This window comes from Caretta caretta, chromosome 6, assembly GCF_965140235.1.
Source record: "Caretta caretta isolate rCarCar2 chromosome 6, rCarCar1.hap1, whole genome shotgun sequence".
NCBI lineage: Eukaryota > Metazoa > Chordata > Testudines > Cheloniidae > Caretta > Caretta caretta.
This window is the reverse complement of record NC_134211.1, coordinates 2,763,519-2,787,463: the sequence shown is the minus strand read 5'-3', so window position 1 is coordinate 2,787,463 and position 23,945 is coordinate 2,763,519. Positions and strand designations below refer to the sequence as shown.

General features: G+C 54.6%; 2 pseudogenes; both read left to right on the top strand.

Annotated features, from left to right (window-relative positions):
* Positions 1-9,166: 9,166 nt before the first annotated feature.
* Positions 9,167-16,404, top strand: LOC125637855 (perforin-1-like; annotated as a pseudogene).
* Positions 16,405-20,713: 4,309 nt separating this feature from the next.
* Positions 20,714-23,296, top strand: LOC125638100 (perforin-1-like; annotated as a pseudogene).
* The last annotated feature ends 649 nt before the right edge of the window (positions 23,297-23,945 follow it).

Sequence of the window (23,945 nt, the reverse complement as noted above, 5' to 3'; positions counted from 1 at the left end):
ACCCCCTGCTGAGCCCACCACCTGCTCCCTGCAGCACAGCACCCCCTACTGAGCCTCTGCCCCACTCCCTGCATCACAGCGCCCCACACTGAGCCCCTGCCCCACTCCCTGCAGCACAGCGCCCCCTACTGAGCCCCTGCCCCACTCCCTGCATCACAGCGTCCCTGCTGAGCCCCTGCCCCACTCCCTGCATCACAGCGCCCCACACTGAGCCCCTGCCCTACTCCCCCCCGCTGAGCCCCCCACTCCCTGCATCACAGCGCCCCCTGCTGAGTCCCCCTCCTCCCTGCTGACCTCCCCCATTCCCTGCATCACAGCCCCCCCACTGAGCCCCTGCCCCGCTCCCTGCATCACAGCACCCCCTGCTGAGTCCCCACTCCCCCCGCTGAGCCCCCCATTCCCTGCATCACAGCCCCCCCACTGAGCCCCTGCCCCGCTCCCTGCATCACAGCGCCCCCTGCTGAGTCCCCACTGCCCCCCGCTGAGCCCCCCCATTCCCTGCATCACAGCCCCCCCCACTGAGCCCCTGCCCCGCTCCCTGCATCACAGCGCCCCCTGCTGAGTCCCCACTCCCCCCGCTGAGCCCCCCATTCCCTGCATCACAGCCCCCCCACTGAGCCCCTGCCCCGCTCCCTGCATCACAGCGCCCCCTGCTGAGTCCCCACTGCCCCCCGCTGAGCCCCCCCATTCCCTGCTGCACAGCGCCCCCTGCTGAGTCCCCAGTCCACCCGCTGAGCCCCCCCATTCCCTGCAGCGCAGCGCCCCCTGCTGAGCCCACCACCTGCTCCCTGCAGCACAGCACCCCACACTGAGCCCCTGCCCCGCTCCCTGCATCACAGCATCCCACACTGAGCCCCTGCCCCGCTCCCTGCAGCACAGCACCCCACACTGAGCCCCTGCCCTACTCCCCCCACTGAGCCCCCCACTCCCTGCATCACAGCGCCCCCTGCTGAGTCCCCCTCCCCCCTGCTGACCCCCCCATTCCCTGCATCACAGCCCCCCCCCCACTGAGCCCCTGCCCCGCTCCCTGCATCACAGCGCCCCCTGCTGAGTCCCCACTCCCCCCGCTGAGCCCCCCATTCCCTGCATCACAGCCCCCCCCACTGAGCCCCTGCCCCGCTCCCTGCATCACAGCACCCCACACTGAGCCCCTGCCCTACTCCCCCCCCGCTGAGCCCCCCACTCCCTGCATCACAGCGCCCCCTGCTGAGTCCCCACTTCCCCCGCTGAGCCCCCCATTCCCTGCATCACAGCCCCCCCCACTGAGCCCCTGCCCCGCTCCCTGCATCACAGCGCCCCCTGCTGAGTCCCCACTCCCCCCGCTGAGCCCCCCATTCCCTGCAGCACAGCACCCCCTGCTGAGCCCACCACCTGCTCCCTGCAGCACAGTGCCCCCTACTGAGCCTCTGCCCCACTCCCTGCATCACAGCGCCCCACACTGAGCCCCTGCCCTACTCCCCCACACTGAGCCCCCCACTCCCTGCATCACAGCGCCCCCTGCTGAGTCCCCACTCCCCCCGCTGAGCCCCCCATTCCCTGCATCACAGCCCCCCCCACTGAGCCCCTGCCCCGCTCCCTGCATCACAGCGCCCCACACTGAGCCCCTGCCCTACTCCCCCCCCGCTGAGCCCCCCACTCCCTGCATCACAGCGCCCCCTGCTGAGTCTCCACTCCCCCCGCTGATCCCCCCATTCCCTGCATCACAGCCCCCCCCACTGAGCCCCTGCCCCGCTCCCTGCATCACAGCCCCCCCCACTGAGCCCCTGCCCCGCTCCCTGCATCACAGCGCCCCCTGCTGAGTCCCCACTGCCCCCCGCTGAGCCCCCCATTCCCTGCTGCACAGCGCCCCCTGCTGAGCCCACCACCTGCTCCCTGCAGCACAGTGCCCCTTATTGAGTACCCTTTCCATCCCCTGCTGAGCCCCCACCCCCACCCCCACCCCGCAGCACAGCGCCCCTTACTGCTCTGAGCCCCATAAACTTTGGAGGAATCTTCGCATCCCAGATCCCCACATGGGGCCCTTTGGAGAAGCACTGACAGTAGGAAATACGCTTCTGCTCCCGGCAGCCCCCGTCGCGCCCGCGTTCCCCTTGCACCAGGGATCTGGCATGGGAAGAGCTGAGCCTTGCAACTGCCCTGGAGCTGAACTCCTTGTTCCCCTGCTGCCCCACCCCAGAGCTGGCTGCATATCGGCGCCAGGCAAGCCATCCCCATGCAGCGGCATTATCCCGCTGTTCCCCAGTTGGCCCACCCCAGAGGTGGCTGCATCTCAGCACTGGGCAAGCCATCCCTGTGCAGTGTCACTTTGGGGCAAACCATAGCCCAGGCGTTACATGCTCGCGACTATGACCAGATTTTACAGCTGCCTCAAGTGCAGAGGTGGGTCCAATAAAAGATCTTACCTCACCCTCCTTGTCTCTCAAGTACACAGAAAAAGCAAACACCCTCAGAGCCACCTATTCTCAGAAAGAAGACGTCTCCTGGAATTTATTCAGGCTCCAGCCATAGAGTGCAAAGGAAATTCCTTGCAAATAGTAAACTATTCAATGCTGGGGAATAGCTGCACAGTGATGCCACAGGGGGATGGCTCGCCCAGTGGTGAGATGCAGCCACCTCTGGGGTGGAGCAGCTGGGGAACAGCTACAGAGCAATGCCACATGGGGCCTGGCGCTGAGATGCAGCTGTCTTTGGGGTGGGTTCTTCAGATAAAGTGTTCTCAGATCCAGACCTTTGGAACTCAGCGCCACATGAAACCACGTCTGTTTAGAACGCTCTGTAATGTGCATCACTTTTCCCAGCTTTTTCCTGCTGTTAAGAACCCTTCTGTTAGCTGGTCTCCTGGCTGGGACTTCCTTGGTTTGGGTTCTTAAAGTACAGGGTGAACAACTCATTTAATCTCAGCCTGAGTCTGCAGAGAGCCTGACACAACAGCAGCAAAAGAGGCACGAACTGGCCTTGGTCCAGCTCAATGCCATATTAACTCTGAACCCTAATAAGGGCAGGTCCTTTTTCAACATCCCAGCTGCTTTGCTGTGGAGCGACAGCTGGGAGGAAGGAGGGCAGGGATTGTATTAGAAAAAGCCATGCAATCACCCATAACTGCTATCCTGTTTTCGCATCTCGATAGCAGATCTGTGGCACCCTCCCACCTTCACTGCGTTTTACTCCTGGCTCACTCACGTGGAAACAGAAAGCAACAGAAAATGGAGAGTGACCAGAACCCAGTCTAGCTCCAAGCCGGACAAAGCCCTCAAAACTTCCCACTAGGGCCAGATCTTCGAGCTGTTCTGCAGAAAGGATCGGCAAGATTTAGACATAACTTGGGGGCGAGTTGTCAGTGTGCGTGTGACGCTCCCCGGGGGTAGCCAGGGCTGGAGACCCCTCACTACCACTGCCCTCAGGGGGAGGGAGCCTCATCTGTCCCTGCTGGGGGTTGGCCGCCTGAATCCACCTCCCCCAGGCAACACACCCGCTCCTCTCTCGGCCTACGCAGGCCCGCCTCTCTCTGGGCTGGCGGGGCTTGGTTCTCCGCTCTGGGTGTTGCATCCTCTGGGGCTGCAGCATCACTCAGATTTGGCCCCGCTCCCCTGACTGGGCCACATTTGTGTGATTGCAGCTGTGCCCTGGTTCGTGGGGCTGCAGATGGAGTTAGCATATTTCAGGGTCCCAAAAAAGGACACTGCCAAGGGGGAGGGGGATACTTTTGGGGGGGGGTGCTGGAGGGGGTATTTGAGGGGTGCTAGAGGGTGATGTATGTCATGGGCAGGGTACTTGAGGAGTGCTGGAGTGGGTACCTGGGAAGCCAGATGGGGCCATTGTGAGCAGCTGGTCTGACCTGTATGGCACAGGCTGGAGACCCTCACCCCTGAGCCATCGGATGTGGCTGGGGTAGGGCATCTCTGCCCCCTTTTCTCTCCCACCCTCTTGCTGTCCATGGGTCTCGCTAGCCCCTTTTCCTGGAGTTTCCCCCTCTACCAGGCATGGAGCGTTAGCTGGACTCTGCGTGGCCAGATCTGCAGACACAGAGCTGGAGCGTGGGTTTGTTTGGGTCCCTGCTGTCCCCTAGTGGCTGGGATTGGGTGTCGTCTGTCTGTCTCTTTCCCCGCTGCAAAAATTCTGCTCTCCTGGGCTGAGGACACCCGGTGAAGGGCTAGTTGAGGAATACGAACCCATCCCTCCCAAACAGCCTTCCACTGAGTCTGTGCGTGTAGAGGGAGTGCAGGGACTGGTAATCGATTCCCTGTTTGATGGGCCTCCCCGGGGAGCAACCTGGAACTGGGGTACCGCTGAACTCTCTGGCATACTGGTCTGGGCCCCCTCTCCAGCTGTGAGGTTGTGACAAGCTGCAAGCCTCTCCAGGTCTTGCACTTACACATCCTTCCACAGACAGGGACACACCCAGCTGCAGTTACATGAATGCTTTTCCTAGCCACTCGTTAACCAACAATAGAGAGGCTCCAGCCAGGTGCGCCCTCCCCAGGCTAGGACCCTCTTGCCCTGGTCAAAAAACCTGACCAGTGTACGTTTATTTCCCAGTCCGCCTCTCCCTCAACGTGGAGAGGACATGTAACAGTCCCTGACCCTGAGCAGTTTTCCCCTTTGCACTACAGACACTACACTGGTTTAAGTTAAAAAAAAAACCAAACAGATTTATTCACTACAGAAAGATAGATTTTAAGTGATTATAAGTAATGAGCGTACAAATCAAAACAGATTACCTCAGAAACAAAAACAAAATTGCCATCTAAGCTCTATAAATTTGAATCAAGCAGCGTCTCACCCTGACAGTACAAGCAGTTTGCAAATCTTTCATACACAAGCTTGAATCCACCTTTCCTGCCTGGGACCCTCCTCCTGTTCAAAGTCTTAGTCCTGCAGACATGCTTCCAGGTGTTGAGTTGTGGGGAGGGAGTGGGGCCAAGTGATTATGTCACTGTCTCCTTTTATGGCTTCTTCCATGTGGAGGGAACTTCATCGTTCCAAGCAAAGTCCCCAGTATAGTTTGTGGAAAAGTACAGACACAAGATGGAGTCCAGTGTCACATGATCTAGTCACATGCCCTAGCGTGCTTCGATGAGACATAGCAGCCATTACTCATAGACTGTCTGGAGCCTCCACAAGAAAGTCCATCAGGTGGGAATAGGCTTCTTCTAAGGCCAATTCTGTTTCTTAATGGGCCATTACCTGGAATGGTTCTTCCACAATGTGCTGGCTAGACCGGATGTAAACTACCTTGTGGGTGTCACCCAGGAGCAAACACAGCTGGAATACTGGTTCATAGTCATTATTCATAACTTCAGCTACAAAACGTATCTTTGCATGCAAACAGGGTAATCATATTCGGCAAATCATAACTTCTCCACTGATACCTTACATGACAAACTTCACATAAAACGTATCATAGTCATATCACCGTGGTAAATATGGGGGGGGCTCGGGTGTTGCTCTGGGGTACAGAATGTCACACCCTGGAAAGATCTCGTTTTGCAAAGCCAGGACCTCACTCAATGCAAAGGGCATCAGACAGCTCAGGGGAGGCCAGTGGCGGCTGCATAGGAAGAAGGTGGAGGAGTGATTCTGAAGGCCAGATCCCCAGCTGGGATCACTCAGCTGTCGCTCCATTGGGGTCAATGGGGCAGATCCCCAGCTGGGATCACACAGCTGTCACTCCATTGGGGTCAATGGGGCCAGATCCCCTACTGGGATCACTCAGCTGTCGCTCCATTGGGGTCAATGGGGCAGATCCCCAGCTGGGGATCTACCTCTAACTCTTGGCTTCTGCTGCCCCATGCACAAATCTGTCTGGTCCCACGGGTCACTCTGGCTATGGATTCCCTTGGAACAGCAGAATCCCAACCCCCATGTCGACCCCCTGGTACTCTATCTCCTCTGTCTCGCCCCCACCTCCGCACCCATTTCTCCTTTGAACAGCAAGCCCAGGTCCCCTCCCCTCTTTACAGAGCCCCAATGCTAAGGGTGATCCCTGACAAGGGTTTGGGGTTCATGCTTCAAGGTTTCAGCCAGTCACCTGTAGGGGTCAGGAAGGAATTCACACCCTATCTGCCCCATTGCACAGCTGGCCTGCAGTATCTGGGATTGTCTGTCCCCCGCTTCCTCTGAAGCATCAGGGATCAGCCACCCCTGGAGACAGGACACTGATGGGATGGCCTGTGCCCCGAGCCGCTCCAGAGAATCCTTGTTCTGCTGGCGGGTCTGGCTCATGTGCTCAGAGTCACCAGATTGGGGGTGGGAAGGAATCTCCCCTGGGTCAGAAGGGCAGGCAGCTTGTGGGGGGTTGCTGCAACATGGGGTGCGCATGGCCTGCGGCGTTGTCTGGGGGTGTCTCACCTATTCCATTGCCTGCCACCGCAGGAGCCAGGGACATCGGGGGAATCTCGATCCCTCCTGCTCTCTGCCCATAGCACGCAATGGTTTGGTCTCCTGTGCACTGAAATAGTCTAACCCACGTGAGTGGGCAGAACACGGGGGGCTGGGGGAGGGATTCTCTGGTCTGTGCTATGCAGGAGGGCAGACGAGCTGATCTAAAGGGGCCCTTCTGGCTTTCGACTCTGTGAAGCTCATTCCTGCCTCAGTTACAAGGCGGGGGGGCCCACTGCATGGCTGAGCCGGGCAGGAATCAGATTTCCCCTGGCCCTAATTTGGTTCTTTTAGTGCTGCACCCTCAAGCCTCTATGGCAGGGGTTCTCAAACTGGGGGTGGGGACCCCTCCGGGGGTTGCGAGGTTATTACCTGGGGGGGTCGCAAGCTGTCAGCCACCACCCCAAACCCAACTTCGCCTCCAGCATTTATAAGGGTGTTAAATAGATTAAAAAGTGTTCTTTTAATTTATAAGGGGGGGTTGTACTCAGAGGCTTGCTATGTGAAAGGGATCACCAGGACAAAAGTTTGAGAACCACTGCTCTATTGCGTAGTAAGCAGGGGGTTCTGTTTTTACCGCTGCCCCCAGCGGCTGCAATCGTATGTGTGTATGTGTGTGTGTCCACACTGCCCCTAGTGACTCTGTGTGTGTCTGTCCCTCCATCCGTCCTCTACTGACTCTGTGCGGGTGCCCCACATACGTCAACGCCACCTGTCGCTCAGCTGGGATCTGCAGTCTTCCGGAGGGACGTCCCGTTGGCCTTTCATCCGGCACAGCTCTTTCTCCACTTTAGCCAAGCTCTTCCACGGACCCCCTTGGAGCCTCCGCATTTCCCTCTTGTACTTTGCCATGTCCTGTATTTCCGCCCTGATTTCTTCGACGCGCTCCAATGCAGTCCGACGTTCTCCACCGCCCTCCTCCACCTGGATCCCGAGCTTCCGTGCCGCCACGGCCATGTCTCGGATGCTCACGCTCTTGGGAGAGGAGCTCATGACGCTCCATAGGGTGGATCGCAGCCTTCTGACCAGCTCCGCGCCATTGTTGCTGTCATAAATATGAAGGGAAGGGTAAGCACCTTTCTGTATACAGCGCTATAAAATCCCTCCTGGCCAGAGGCAAAATCCTTTCACCTGTAAAGGGTTAAGAAGCTAAGGTAACCTCCCTGGTACCTGACCCAAAATGACCAATGGGGGAGTAGATACTTTCAAATCTGGGGGAATGGGGGGGAAAGGCTTTTGTCTGTCTGTGTGATACCTTTGCCGGGAACAGATCAAGGATGCAAGCCCTCCAACTCCTGTAAAGTTAGTAAGTAATCTAGCTAGAAAATGCGTAAGGTTTTCTCTTTTTTTGGCTTGTGAAATTCGCTGTGCTGGAGGGAATGTGTATTCCTGTTTTTGTGTCTTTTTGTAACTTAAGGTTTTGCCTAGAGGGAGTCTCTATGTTTTGAATCTGACTGCCGGTAAGATTATCTTCCGTTCTAATCTTACAGAGAGTCTTTTATCTTTGTTTTGTTCTTTCTAATAAAGTTCTGGTTTTTTTTAAGAATCTGATTGGGTTTGTAGGGTCCTAAGAAACCCAAGCTGGTTTGTGCTCAACTTGTTTATTCTCAAGCCTCCCCAGGAAAGGGGGTGTAAGGGATGGGGGGGATCGCTGGGGGAAGAGGAACTCCAAGTGGTCCTTTTCCCTAGTTCTTTGTTAAAGCGCCTGGTGGTGGCAGTGTACCCTAGCCCAAGGGCAAAGATTTTGTGCCTTGGGGAAGTTTTTAACCTAAGCTGGTAGAAATAAGCTTAGGGGGTCTTTCATGCGGGTCCCCAAGTCTGTACCCCAGAGTTCAGAGCGGGGAAGGAACCTTGACAGTTGCTGTGCTCTGTCACCAGAAATTGTGGTTTGTTCCTGTCCAGCTGCAGGGCTAATTTCCCGAGGAGTCCCAGCATTTCCTTGGCTTTCCCAGCCCTGGCTGGGATGATTTAGTTGGGGATGGGTCCTGCTTTGAGCAGGGGGTTGGGCTAGATGACCTCCTGAGGTCCCTTCCAACCCTGATATTCTATGAGTCTATGATTGTTAGAGATGAAGCAGTTTTCAGCGGCCGATCCCTGCAGGGATGAGAACAGCCTGTGTTCTCTCTCACCGATGCTCTCAGTACCTACGAACGCTGCTGAGGAGACCACTGTTAAAAAACGAAACTGCAGCCAGTGGGAATCAGTGTCTCTCCGCAGATTTGTAACCACAGCGGGCTCTGGGAAAAGATCTGAACTCTCCCTCCCCGCAGGGAAATACCAGGAAATCTCAACCAGCCCATCTGTGATTTCAAGCATCCTCATTCTGCTTCAGAGTTAAACTGTGTTAAACTGTGGGGCTCAATTCCCTCCCTCCATCCCTATAGCAGCTCCCAGTTCCCTTCCCCTGGTGGCTCCATTCCCACCCCCACTAACATAATCAGCCGTGGAATAGTGACAACTGCTATTGTTACATGCCATCATTAGACTCCAGAGTCAACACGGGGAGACACGATAGATGTGAACACTCCTCACTTCCTTGTGTCAGCTCCCAGTTCCCCTTGCCCCACATGGGCTCCACTCCCACCCATCTGCTGAGACTATGAGCAATGACAGAGTGAAAACTGACATTTTAAAGGGTTTTCATTAGGCTTCAGAATCAACAGGAGTTAAACTACAGACCTGAATCCTTGTTCGGTCTCTCCACAGCAACTCCCAATTACCCCTTCCCTTATTGGTGTCACCTTCATGCCCTTCTCCTGCCTCATCCACCCAAATGATCAGCACGTCGATGTACACTGATGTGCCAGCAAGTGACATCATTAGCTTCAAGTGTGAACGAGCCCCTGGAGACAAATGCGGCCAGTTCGCTCTGCTCAGAGCTGTTGTGTCAGGCTTTCTGCAGACTCTGGCAACAGTCACACTGGTTGGATGGCTTTCTTTGCAGCCACGAGGACTAGAGAATTAATTTTTGAAACGAAGGCTGAGGTGTTGCAGAATTTAGTTATTCCACACCGGCCTCAGAGACACATCAGCCAGGCTGGGGGTTGGTGAGCAGGGGAGTGCTCTTGTCCTTATGGCCCAGGGAAGATTCCAGGACTGCTGGGTTCACCTCCCAACACCCTGTGTGACCGTGGGCAAGTCACTGAATTGTGCTGTGCCTCAGTTTCCCCTCCACACGCTGGGCCTGTCTTGTCTGTTTAGACTATGAGTTATGAGGGTGAGGGACTGGCTCCTACAGGGCTCAGCGCCCCCATTGTGTGCGCGCTGATCTCAGCGACCCCAACAAACGGTGTCTCTCTTGCCAGAAGCACTCCATTTCCAACCCCCAGCTGTGAGCAGAAATCTTGCCCTTGCCCTTCTGCCTGCTTCTCCGCTGTCTGGCCTCGCGCTGCCCTGGCCCCTCCCTCCATCAGGGCAGGGAGCACTTTGCAGGGAAAGGGAGGCGTGTGTCCGAAATACGTTGCTCTCCCCTTCATCCACTGGCCCTCACCCACGCTGAGCTGGCTCATGACAGAATCTCAGCTTGCAAATGATCGGCTGGTTTGGCAGCTTTCCATGGCCCCAGCCGCACACACACAGACACAGACTACGCCAGTGTGTATGACTCATTTAGGAAGTATGATGAAAGCCTGAATAGATCTCTGTGCATGCAAATCTGCTCTAACCCTCTCGACCTCACTCCCCTCCCAGAGCTGGGGAGCGAATCCAGGAGTCCTGGCTCCCAGCCCCCCCTGCTCTAACCCACTAATCTTAAATACTCAAAGGAAATACTATCCCTAAATACCCACATAGCCCGTGGAACTCATTGGCACAGGACGTGAGTCAGGATTCGGAACAGGATCTTCACATGAAGAATGGAAAGAGCCAGAGTTATACTCCTATGGGTTTAAAACAAATATGTTTGGAAGGGATGTAAATGTCATGCTCCAAGGCTTAAACTACCCTCTGATTAATGAGGGTCAGGAGGAAAGTGACCCCAGGAGGGCAGGTTATTCCAGAATTGGCCACAGTGTAAGACTGGATACCAGGCTAGATGGGCCCACTGGTCTGACCTGGGGTGGCAGGGAGATGGCAGGCTAGATGGGTCTATAGGTGTGATCCAGAATTGCAGGGAGGGGGCGGGATACTAGGCTACATGGGCCTATGGGTCTGACTCTGATCTGGCAGGGGTGGGGTGGGAAATCAGGTTAGATGGGCCCATTCCCATGGTTCTGATCTTGGAAGCGGAGCAGGGTTAGGGTTAGCATAGGGATTAAATTAGGGTTAGGGGAGGAGAGCTGGGATAACGTTGAAACAGGCCTTAGGGGTAAAGTAATGGAGTTAGGTTAGGGTTAGAATAGGGAGCAGGGCCGGGGAGCCGGCTGGACAATCAGACCTGCTCTGGGGAAACGCTTTACAGGGCCAGCGGAGAGATTGGCTTTAACCAGCGCTCGGGCTCGCCTCCCTAGCAATACACATGACACATTGTGTTCAACTCAGAGAGTTACCTCTAAAAACTAAGGCCGTTCCCAGACAGAAAACTTCATTGTGTTCCAGCTAAGGCTGCTAAGTGCCCTTTAAGAGACAACAATCCATGACAAATATCCAGACATGAAAATCAGGGGGGAAAAGTTGGTTTCTTTAGTTGGGGTTGGTCCTGCTTTGAGCAGGGGGTTGGACTAGATGACCTCCTGAGGTCCCTTCCAACCCTGATATTCTATGAGTCTATGAAATCATGAGCTCACTTGTCAAAAACAGCCAAATTTTAATTACTATTAATTATGGAAGTACTAATTCAGGTTCCATAATCAAGGTGAGTTTTGCATTTATAGCAGATATTCAGCCTCTTCGTTACACATGAAAAATACAACATATTCTCCCCAAAATGATAACAATGACTCTTTGAATATCATATTAATTTTCCAGAACAGTTTATAGACAGGCAAGGGACTTACTTTTAAGGGTAGGTGAGTCCTGTTTGGTTTATCATGGATAGGGCCCTAACAAATTCACAGTCCGTTTTCATAAATTTCTCTGTCATACCATTTTAAAAATCTTGAATTTCACGGTTTCAGACATTTAGATGTTACATTTCACACTGTTGTAACAAAACATGAATAACGTATTTTTAAGTGGCAAAATATAAACATGTAAAGCCCATAAGACTCAGGATTTCTCAAACTGGGGGTCCCGACCCAAAAGGGGTTCACAAGGCTATTGTGTGTGTGGGTCACGGGATTGCCACTCTTACTTCTGCGCTGCCTTCAGAGCTGGGTGGCCAGAGAGCAGAGGCTGCTGGGCAGGAGTCCAGTTCTGAAGGCAGCTCTGCCGCCAGCCGCAGCCCAGAAGTAAGGCTGGCATTACTGGGACCCCACTAAAATAGCCTTGCTCCCCCTCTTGGGTTGGGACCCCCAGTTTGAGAAATGCTGTGTACTTTTGTATACTTTTACCCTTTACAAAGAAACAGATTTCATGAGGGAGACTATAATTCACGGTCCGTGATGCATTTTTCATGGCCGTGAATTTAGTAAGGCCCTAATCATAGATAACAAGGCTTGGCCAAATATGACTTTTATTTTATTTTATTTTATTTTATTTTAGCATTGCAATGGCTAATATGAATGTTTCTTTTTAAGCATTGTTTTTATTTCTATCTACATTTTCACAGTTGAGCAAAATTATGCATTTTAATCATTTGTTAAATGTTTATCTATTTAAATTTTCACAGCTGTGGGAAATTATGGGGCATCCAGAAATGGGGACAGGTCAGACAACAATTATTTAATGACAAAAGTCATTGAGATTCAAAAAGTTAAAGCTTTATAACCATTCAAACACACAAACTGTCAACATCACACGTCAAAATACACAAAGGAACCCGTCATCAGCATGGACGCATGTCCTCTGGAATGGTGGTGGAAGCATCAAGGGACATATGAATCTTTAGCGCATCTGGCATGTAAATATCTTGCAACACCAGCTACAGCAGTGCCATGCAAACTCCTGTTCTCACTTTTAAGGGATATTGTAAACAAGAAGCAGTCAGCATTATCTTCTGCAAATGTAACCAAACTTCTTTGTCTGAGCAATTGGCTGAAGAAGAAGTAGGACTGATTGGACTTGTAGGCGCTAAAGTTTTACATTGTTTTATTTTTGAATGAAGGGATTTTTTGTAGGGCTGTGCGGCCTAGTGACCGGTCAGGGGTGTGAGCCGCCCCTAGGGTTGGGTGGCAGCTGGGTATGGGGACCCGGGCTCTCCCTGCTCCACGAGGTCCCAGCTCAGGACCCTGACAGTGACAAATATGCTTGCCACTGGGTCAGTGGGGAATCTGCCCGAAACACGCTGACACCTCTCGGCACAGTGACTAGCCCCCCTTAGATACTTTCTACCCTGTCCCTGGGGCAGGGCTCTAGGGTGTCTGGGCTCCTCGGTCTGTGCGGCTCTCAGCAGCTCTGTCACTCCTTGGGCATCCTCCTGGATCTCGGCATCTCTGGTTTCTGCCACCTGGGGCTTCAGCAGCTCCGGGGCTGGAGCTCATGGAGTGCACCCTCCATCTTCAGTGGTCAGCCCCGAATGAGCCAAGCTGCTCCCTTTTATACCTAGTCACCACCCGGAACATGCCCAGCAAGGCCGAGGGGGCGTGGACTCCTCGGCCCAAAGAATAGAGTTAACCCTTGCAGTACCAGTGCGGGGCAAGCAGGAGGCACTGGGGAGGAGCGGCGGGGGCAGAAAGAGGCGGGGGAGGAACGGGGCAGGAAGAGGCAAGATGGGGGTGGGGCAGGGGTGGGAAGAGCTGGGGTCGGGGCTTGGGGGAAGGGGTGAGGGCGGGGGCTGGGGCAGAGCAGAGGTCAAGCACCCCCTGGGAACTCAGGAAGTTGGGGTGTCTGCTTCCAGCCATCAGAGGTCGTCTTAAAGTTGAAAGAATGAAGACCTCAGAAAGCTTCTACAAGGAAATAATTTAATAATATTTAAATAGGAATTATAGCTTTTATGACCTCGTGCTTGAATCTTGATAATACAGTGGCATGTTTGTTTGTCTTTGATAAGACAATCTTGCTGATCTCTTTATCTTTTGTAGATTTACAATTGCCCACTGATACCTTCGACACCTTGCAATTAAAGCCTTCTGTCACACATTTGCTACAAAGCATCAATCCCAAGGACACATGTATCTCTCTCAAATCATAGCATATAAGGAAATAGTACAGACGATTAAAGGACATACACGTTATCGTGTAAACATTTTTATAGCCAATAGCGTTATCTCCTCTCACACCTGAGGCCTATTGCCATGACAGAAAACAGAATTCCTCCTAAGAAATACCTTAGCTAGCTGAAATCTTTCACATGATGAAATCAGCAATAGGTCACATGCCTGTAAGTCATTATATTCTCCAAAGATTGTGTATAATAAGAATTATGAGTACCTCTTTAATTCCGTAAAGGCGCAGGCAGGTTTGTTGTGGCTTCACGTTATCAGAATAAATTATGCAGTCTGCACAGGTAACATGCTTTTAATCATGGCATCTGCAATCTAGCAGACAAAGGTCTCAGTAGATCTGATGGCTGGAAATTGAAGCTAGCCCAATTCAGACAGGAAGAAAGGACACAATCTTTAACAGAGAGTGTGATTAACCACTGGAGCAATTTACCGAGGGCCGTAGTGGATTCTCCATCATGGACAATTTGTAAATCTGGAGTGGTTTTTATTTTTTTCCTTAGAAGACCTGCTCTAGTTTGAACAGGAATTAATTCAGGGCAGGTCTCTGGCCTGTGTTATCCAGGAGGTCAGACTAGATGACCGGAATCGTCCTTTCTGGACTTAGAGTCTGTGGATCTACAACACTGAGCTCTACCCCTACAAGTTGCCAATGTCCAACGGTACGTCACACAGTGGTCATTTCTCTCTCCCAGGTTCTGGGTTACCCATAATCCTCCGCTCACCAGCCATTTCACCCAGGCCTTGAGGGACCTCCCGGAGGATTACACCAGCAGCTCGCGACTCGAGTACCATCAGCTGATCAACACCTACGGCACCCACTATGTGTCCCAGCTGCAGCTGGGGGGCCGGGTGCGGGATGTGACGGCCGTGAGGGTCTGTGAGGCAGCGCTGGACGGGATGACAGCTGACGCGGTCAAGGACTGTCTGAGCCTGGAGGCCTCTGTCAGCATCGGGGCCGGGAAGGGCAGGGCCCAGGCGGCCTTCAGCCAGCGTGAGAGCAGAAGAAGAAGCAGAACTTCAAGCGGAGCTTCCACGAGACCTACAGCGAGCGCCACACTGAGGTGTCGGGCGGCCACAGCCACGCTGACCCGCTGTTCTCTGAGGGGCAGGACGGCAAGGTCTGGAGAGCCTCAAAGCCAGCCATGGCCTGGTATCCTACTCGCTGTGCCCCATCCACACCTTGCTGGGGCAGGACAACCCCAGGCAGGAAGCGCTGAGGTGGGCGGTGAGCGAGTATGTCACTGAGAGGGCCCTGTGGAGGCCTGACTAACCTAATTGCCTTCTATGACAAGATAACTGCCTCTGTGGATGAGGGGAAAGCAGTGGACTTGTTATTCCTTGACTTGAGTAAAGCTTTTGATACAGTCTCCCACAGTATTCTTGCCAGCAAGTTAAAGACGTATAGGCTGGATGAATGGACTATAAGGTGGATAGAAAGCTGGCTAGATCGTCAGGCTCAATGAGTAGTGATCAACGGCTCCATGTCTAGTTGGCAGCCGGTATCAAGTGGAGTGCCCCAAGGGTCAGTCCTGGGGCTGGTTTTGTTCAATATTTTCATTAACGATCTGGTGGAAGGCATGGATTGCACCCTCAGCAAGTTTGCAGATGACACTAAACTGGGAGGAGTGGTAGATACGCTGGAGGGCAGGGATAGGATACAGAGGGACCCAGACAAATTAGAGGATTGGGCCAAAAGAAATCTGATGAGGTTCAATAAGGACAAGTGCAGAGTCCTGCACTTAGGATGGAGGAATCCCATGCACCGCTACAGACTAGGGACCGAGTGGCTCGGCAGCAGTTCTGCAGAAAAGGACCTAGGGGTTACAGTGGACGAGAAGCTGGATATGAGTCAACAGTGTGCCCTTGTTGCCAAGAAGGCTAACGGCATTTTGAGCTGTATAAGTAGAAGCATTGCCAGCAGATCAAGGGACATGATCTTTCCCCTCTATTTGACATTGGTGAGGCCTCATCTGGAGTACTGTGTCCAGTTTTGGGCCCTGCACTACAAGAAGGATGTGGAAAAATTGGAAAACATCCAGCAGAGGGCATCAAAAATGATTAGGGGGCTGGAACACATGACTTATGGAGAGAAGCTGAGGGAACTGGGATTATTTAGTCTGCAGAAGAGAAGAATGAGGGGGGATTTGATAGCTGCTTTCAACTACCTGAAGGGGGGTTCCAAAGAGGATGGATCTAGGCTGTTCTCAGTGGTACTAGACAACAGAACAAGGAGTAATGGTCTCAAGTTGCAGTGGGGGAGGTTTAGGTTGGATATTAGGAAAAGCTTTTTCACTAGGATGATGGTGAAGCACTGGAATGCGTTCCCTAGGGAGGTGGTGGAATCTGGTTCCTTAGAGGTTTCTAAGGTCAGGCTTGACAAAGCCTTGGCTGGGATGATTTAGTTGGGGATTGGTCCTGCTTTGAGCAGGGGGTTGGACTAGATACCTCCTGAGGTCCCTTCCAACCCTGATCTTCTATGTTTCTATGAATCGCACCCACAGGTGCCCCCCGGTGACCCAGTGCAGCACCGATGACTTCTACTGCTGTGTCTGCCCCGGGGACGGCTCCATCAACACCATGTGCTGCTTGCGGGGGCGGGGCCAGGGGAAGCTGGCGGTGACGGTGGAGCGGGCCAGCGACCTGTGGGGCGACTGCTCCAGCCCCACTGATGCCTACGTCAAAGGTCTCCTTCCAGGGCCAGAAGCCGCAGAAGGAAACCGTCTGGAACGCCGACAACCCAGCTTGGGGCATTCGCCCAGGCCTGGGGCCCCTATGGGTGGGGGAGACCAGCCAGCTCCGCCTCCAGGTCTGGGACGTGCAATGAACTGCTGCGCTCCGGGGAGGGTCGGCACCAGGTCTGGCACCACCCTCCCCCACAGCACCTCCTTACCCCGGCACCTCACGCCCACCATCCTCCCTCGTCAAACCAACCCCTCCCCCTGCAGGCCCAGTGTTCCTCAAGGCCCCATTGTCTCAATCGGGAAGTGGCGGGTGAAAAAGCCTCACCCCAGCTGCCCAGCCGGCTGCCAGATGCTGGGTCTGGCAGGGCGGCAGCTGGCAGATGAGGGGGGACGAAGGCAGCTCTGGGCTGCGCTCAGCCTCTGAGCAGTGAATGTGGACAGAGCCCTGCTCTTTGCTGGACCCACTGGATTCAGGTAATCTAGGGGCAGGGGGGCAGGTGGGCTGAAAGTCCCTGCAGGGAGAAGCTGGCTGGGACGAGGGGTGGGGAGCAGGGGTTGGGGTCCCAGGGAATGTACCCCACTACTAAGGACCTTGCTACCCAGGGGCTCCTTGTTAACCATCCTCTCCCCAAAGTTTACCGCCCACTGCCCTCCTCTACACCCCACAACAGTGCTGTGTGGCCATTCCCAGCTGCCCCATCCCAGAGGTGGCTGCATCTCAGCATCAGGCGAGCCATCCCTGGGCAGCATCTCTGTCCAGCTGTTACCCAGCTGTTACCCAGCTGCCCAACCCCAGAGGTGGCTGCATCTTAATGCCAGGTGAGCCGTCACGACATTATAAGCAGACCTGGTTGCACTGCCTGTTATTAAGGTTGTCCAAAGCTTCACGTTACAAGACCCTGTTTCCAGTTGCCTGGAACTTTGGCAAACTTTCCCCAAAAGACTGGAATAAATGGGGACAAGGAGGCTGGAGAGATTGGGGCAGGAGAGAAATGGTGAATGAGAGTTGGAGAGGGAAGGCTGGGGCTGGCTGGGCAGCGAGACTGGGACTGGGAGCTGGGGAGGAGACTGGGACTGACTGGCTAAAGGCCCTCTGCATTGCTACACGCTCATAACACAACTCTGCACTAAGACAATGACCATTGTCCAATCTCATGCTTCAGCTGGTCACCTGCAGGGGTCAGGGAGGAATTCCCCCCCCCCGCTTCCGCCCCCCATCCATGCACAATTGACCAGAAGTATCTGGGTCCCCTCCTCCACCAATTCCTCTGAAGCATCAGAGATCAGCCACAGCTGGAGAATAGACACTGGCTGGGCCCGTGCTCTGAGCTGGACCAGACAATCCCCATTCTGGCTGCCTGGATGGTAGGGCAGGGTTGCCGGATATGGGGCTGGGAAGGAATTTACCCCTGTCCCCGCCTCACTCAGACTGACAGGGACCATGGGAGCTTTTTGCCTCCCTCTGCAGCTGGCACCTGTTGGGATCATCGGGGCATATCTCACCTCATTCCTTGCCATGGCAAGGGCCCTGGGCATGGGTGGCACCTGGGACCTGTTCCCTGCTCCTGGGGAAGGACAGAGGCAGAGGTTCTCCAGTGCTCCCCCTGGCACCCCATAATGCCCAGCTGCCCTCAACCTGCTCCACGTGTCTACAGTCCATCATGGCACCAATCTCTCAGATCTTCTGGCCTCCACTCTGTGAAAGTACAAAAGAAGCTGGGAGTGTGGCGGGGTGAGTGGGGGAGGCTGGGACTGCGGGGAAGGGGTCAGGGGACCCCATAGGGTCAGTGGAGGAGGGAGGGAGGCAGGGGTACGCCCTCTGCAGGCACTCCCCATGGCACCCTATAATCCCCAGCCGCCCTCACCCCACGGCCTCTCCACACATCTACAGCCCATCATGGCACCCACCCCCTGAACCTCTCACAGCACCCATAATGCTCCCCGCCCCCGGACCAGTGATCCTCAATGGCTCATTGTCTCGATGGGGGAGTGGCAGGTGACAGCTGCCCAGCTGGCTCCCTCGAATGTTGATCTAGAGGGCGGCACCTTGGTGGTTAAATTGGGGCTGAGACACGGCAGATCTGGGCAGCTCGGCCTCTAGCCGGTGAACGAGTGCTGGACCCCGAGACAGGAGCCCTGCGCTTCGCTGGACCCACCAGAGTATTCTAGGGGGCATGGCAACTTGGGGGGTGGGCTGAGAGGGGCAGATCCAGACTGGGGTGACGGGCACTGGGGAGAGGAGTGGGGAGCTGCGGCTGGCATGATGGGAAATTTAGGGGGGGGGTAGCACCATACCCCACTGACGATCACTGTGCTATTCAGGGCTCCCTGGCTAACCTGCTTCTCCCCTGCACTGCCCTTGTCTGTGCCCTCCAATGCTGGTAGGCAGCTCTCCCCAGCTGCCCCACCCCAGAGGCAGCTGCATCGCAGGGCCGAGTAAGCCCCCCCTGTGCAGCTTTGCTGAGTGGCCATTACCAAACTGCCCCACCCCAGAGGTGGCTGCATCTCAGCACCGGGCAAGCCGTTGTTGTGTGCCGTCGCTGTCTGTCTGTTCCCCTAGCTGTCCTGCCCCAGAGGTGGCTGCATCGCATCACCGGGCAAGCCAGCCGCATGCAGCATAGCTACGCAACTGTTACCCACCTGCCCCGTCCCAGAGGCAGCTGCATCCTCGCTCCGGGTGAGCCATTTTGGCACTGAAGTCTACGCTGGTAGCCTAGCCTGTTATTAACATTAAGCCATGCTTCCCATCATATGACACTCTTTTCAGTTAAGTATTGGACCAGTTTCTGTGGACGAGAGAGACAAGCTGTCGGGCTGCACCGAGCTTTTCTTCCTGAGACACGAAGAGCCCTGTGGAGCTGAAGGCTGGTCTCTCTCCCCAGCAGAGATTGGTCCAATAAAAGATATTCCCTCTCCCGCCTTGTCTCGCTAATATGCTTTTGTTTATTGTGCTAGCATTAGAAGCCTAAAGTGAGATCAAGGCCCCCCTTGTGCCAGGTGTTGCACAGACCCCGACCAAGACCAGGGACCTCCCTTGTGTCAGGCGCTGCACAGACTCTGACTAACCCTCCCTCCACCCCCCGTGCCAGATCCCGACCGAGATCAGGGTCCCATCGTGCCAGGTGAAGCACAGACCCTGACCAATATCAGGACCCCCCTTGTGCTGGGCACTAAACAGACCCCACTGACTGAGATCGGGACCCCACTGGGATGGGCGACGCCCAGACACACAGGGAGAGACAGTCCCTGTCCTGAAGAGCCGATGCTCTAACCTGACAAAGGCAGGATCATTCTCCCCATTTTACTGATGGGGAAACTGAGGTCCAGAGAGATTCAGAGGCTTGTCCAACATCACTCTTGTCTGTGTCAGAGCCAAGAATAGAACCCAGGAGTCCTGCCTCCATTTCCACTGCTTAAGGACAAGTCTAACATTTCTATAAGCTCTCTTCTGCATTCTCAATAGCAAGACAGAACAGCCAGTTACCTGCCTGGAAAGAAATTGTCATTATTTATTATTTGTATTACGGATGCACCTGGGAACCCTGGTGATGGACCAGGAACCCACTGCACTAAAGATGCATTGAAAATACTGTCCTGAAATCTCCGCATAACCTGTGGAACTCATTGGCACAGGATAGGACTAAGGCCAAGAGTTTATCAGGATTCTGAACAGGACCTTTCCCTGGAGAATGGGAGATCCAGAATTATGATCCTAAAGGTTTTAAATATGTGTGTTTAATGGGATATAAATCTGATGCTTCATGGTCTGAACCCACCTCTGATCAAAGAGGGGCAGGGCCAATTGGCTTGTGTTAGACATGGCACACTGGGCTAGAAGCAGCTCTGATTGGGCTAAAGAAACCCTAGAATATGACCCTCAGTTGGTGGCTAAATGTAACCAAATCCGCCACTCGGCATGTCCACTAGGGGGCCCCAGCAGTTTCTGTGGTGAGGCCAGTCATGCCCAGTGTGAGCCCAGCGCTCGCTGGCCTCGCTGCCAAGCAGCTGGGGACTAATGTCTAGCAAGCCCTGGATTTTGTGTGGGAACGCACCGCCCCCTACTGGCCAGACCCAGACAGAGCAGCAGCACACTGAATGTAATTGCAACTTACAGGGTATGTGCAACAATCTCCTCCCCCTAGTGGCGAGTGAGGGCTACAACGACGGCAAGGGAAAGGGGTGGGGCTATGCAAATTAACAAATGCATGTTCAGACATGCAAATTGGTCACTGTGTCATTTGCATAAAGCCACCAGGTTCCAGGTGTGATATAAGATGTGGTTGACAGAGCCAATGGTAATTGGATGCCTCTGGCTCTCCATATAACCAGGTTAACCCATGGAACTACCTGCTACTGAATTATGATTCATGCAGGATCTCTTTTCTGTCTCTCCCTGTAGGGGTTTTGGAGACTGACGCTGACTCCTGCGCCAGGGACCGCAACATACCAGCCATGCCCAAACCTAGTGCTTGCACCCTCCTCCTCCTCCTCTTCCTCCTCCCCGTGGTCTCCCCCGAATGCCAGACAGGCATGGCGGCTGCATGCACGAATGCAACCTTCGTGCCCAGGCACAGCCTGGTGGGGGAGGGGATTGACGTGACCACACTGGGCAAGACGGGGGCCCACGTGCTGGACACCAGCCAGTGGCACAGCCCGAATGGCACCTGCACCCTGTGCCAGAACCCGCTGCAGGGAGGCCAGTGGCAGAGGCTGCCGCTGGCCGCGGTGGACTGAAGGGTCCGCGTCTCGTGCCAACGAAAGCTCAGCAGCTCGGTGCAGCAGTCGGCCATGGGCATGATGGAGTCCGCAGCGTCCGTGGTGCAGAACGACTGGAAGGTGGGGCTGAAAATGCCCGTGGTGTCCACGGTTAATGTCCAGGTGGGGCTGGACTGGCCGGCTCACATTCCAAACTGGCCGAATTTGTCACGCAGAAGTCGCGGAATGACAAATACACCTTTGTGAGCCATGAGGTTTCCTGCCCATATTACAGGTAAGCAGCAGCCCAGACACCTCCCAGCATGGGGATGGCTCATCCGGCACTGAATGTAGCTGGCTCTGGGGAGGGGCAGATGGGTAACAACTGCACAGTGATGACATACCGGGATGTCTCGCCCAGTGCTGAGATGCAGCCACCTCTCGGGTGGACTAAAATTTGCTAAAATGCAAATCGATCTGTTTCCTGTACTCTCCTCCCCCTGCCGACTTAATGGTCCTGTTGACCCTCATTTGCAGTCCCCTTGTCTCTTACTGCGCCTTGGAGATGCCTTTCAGGGACAGAACCACAGTCCTTTGTCGAGGGTGGAGTACCTATCGCCCTGCCTGGCAGACGCACTCTGATAACAGAATTTCCCACCCGTATGCATGTTTGGATGTGTCCTCCATAGAGAAGCCTCAAAATGATAGCAATGAGCAGCACGGCATTAGCTTGCTGTCGATAGCTTACGTGGCCCCTCTTAGATTCAGGTGATGACATGAGTGAGGTGGGGTACACTGAACTGGTCAGGCCAGCTGAGACTCACTACCAGAAACCAGGGAGCCCTTGTCCTCTGGCATTGGGGTGCTGTTAGGGTCACACCTGAGCCACAGGGGTGCTGGCTGAGATCCGGCCCCAGGGCAAGGGACTGGCTGGCTCAAAGTGGTTGGGAATAGGACACAGCTTTTCCCCTCTGTTGGGCCCAGGTCTGATCTGGCCCCAGGGTGGGGGGGACTGTCTGTTCCAGGGGTTGGGGGAATGGGAGAAGGTCTTTTGCCCGCTAGGGGTGCCAGCTGTGATCTGGTCGCAGGTTTGGAAGCTGTGCTGTGATGGGTGGAGGAATGGAACAGGGGCCTTTCTCCTCTAGGGTTGCAGCTCTGATCTGGGCCGGGCTGGCTATTGGGGATTTTCTAACTCTCTCATAAATTCCTTGGATCCCTGGGGCAGGTTCGGGATCAGCGGAAAACCTCCACTCACTGGTCATTTTGTCCTGGCGGTGAAGAACCTTCCTAGCCTGTACAACAAGGCCTCCCAGCTGGAGTACCATCATCTGATTCACACCTACGGCACCCACTATATGACCCAGGCGTCGCTGGGGGGGCTGGGTGCGGGACGTGACTGCCGTGCAGGTCTGCCAGGCGGCACTGGATGGGCTGACCGTCAATGAGATTAAGGACTGTCTGAGCATCAAGGTGGCCGTGAATACTGGGGTGGGCTCAGACCAGTCCAGCTTCAGCAGCTGCAAGGAGAATAAGAGAGTGAAATTCCAACAGAGCTTCCGCAAGACGTACCGGGAGCGCTATGCGTAGGAGGAAGGAGGGCAAAACACCGGCGACCTGTTCTTCTCCAACAATTACGTTGGGGTCTTCTCAGGCTGGGTAAAAACTTTGAAGTCCCTCCCTGGCCTGCTCACCTACTCCTTGAGGCCGATCCACACCTTGTTGGGGCAGGACGACCCCAAGCGGGAGGCGCTGGGGCAGGCAGTGAGCGAGTACATCCGTGAGAGGGCCCTGCGGGTGGATTGCACCAAGAGCTGCCCAGCGGGGACCCGGCGGAGCGCCCTCGATCCCTGCTCCTGTGTCTGCCCCGGGGACAGCTCCACCAACACCATGTGCTGTTCACGGGAGCGGGGCCTGGCAAGACTGACGGTGACTGTGGAGCGGGCCAGTGATCTGCGGGGTGACACTCTCACAGCTACGGATGCCTACGTCAAGATCTTCTTTGACAGGAGAGAGAGGCGGACTGTCACCATCTGGAACCGAAAAAGCCCTGTCTGGAACAGTCACATGGACTTTGGCTCTGTCCGTGTCACTGACGCCAGCCAGCTCCGTGTCGAGGTCTGGGACGAAGACAATGGCTGGGATGATGACTTGCTCGGGGTCTGCAACATCCCACTGAAGTCTGGGGGGCCCTATCACAGGGAGTGCTACCTGAAACGTGGCCACCTCAGCTTCCACTACAATCTGCCCTGTGGGCCCAACCTTCGGGGCCAGAGATGTTCTGAGTATGTTCCCCAGCCCCCCCAGCACAGCATAGCCAAAGGGAAGGAGCCCTTCTGGTGAGCGCCCTGGGTAGGGAATTGGAGAGGGGCACGGGTGTGTGTTGGAGAACTGTGCTCCCTGTCCCGCAAAACGTTTCCTAGCTCCTGCTCCGCTGACGCTACTGGGCTTCATGCTGTTACTCCTGCTCGGTAATTGGTGTCTCCTAAGTCCATAACAGCCTCCCCACTTCCATGGACCGGTCACCCTCACAGATCCCTCTGGAAAAATATCCCACCACTACCTGCCTAGTCCTGATCCATCAAACCAGTGTATCCATTGACTGTCTCCAACCAATGTCTGTATCCAGTGCATCCAAGCTATCCATCCATCCATCTGTGCAACCAATATATCTATTCAATACATCATGGAATCTCTCCAACCCATTAGCCAACAAACCAACCAGCGTCTGTATCCAGTGCATCCAATGTGTCCATCAAACCAATTAACCAAGGAATGTATCAAGTTCATCCAAGCTATCCATCTAATCAACTAATGTATGTATCCACTACATGCAACATCTCTATCCAGCCAATCAATCCACTCACCATTGTACCCAGAGCTTCCAGCATATCCAAGCAACCAATGTATGTATCCGGTGCCTCTAATGTTTCCATGCAACCAATATATCCAGTGCATTCAAACTATCCAAATAACTAACCTACCCATGTCT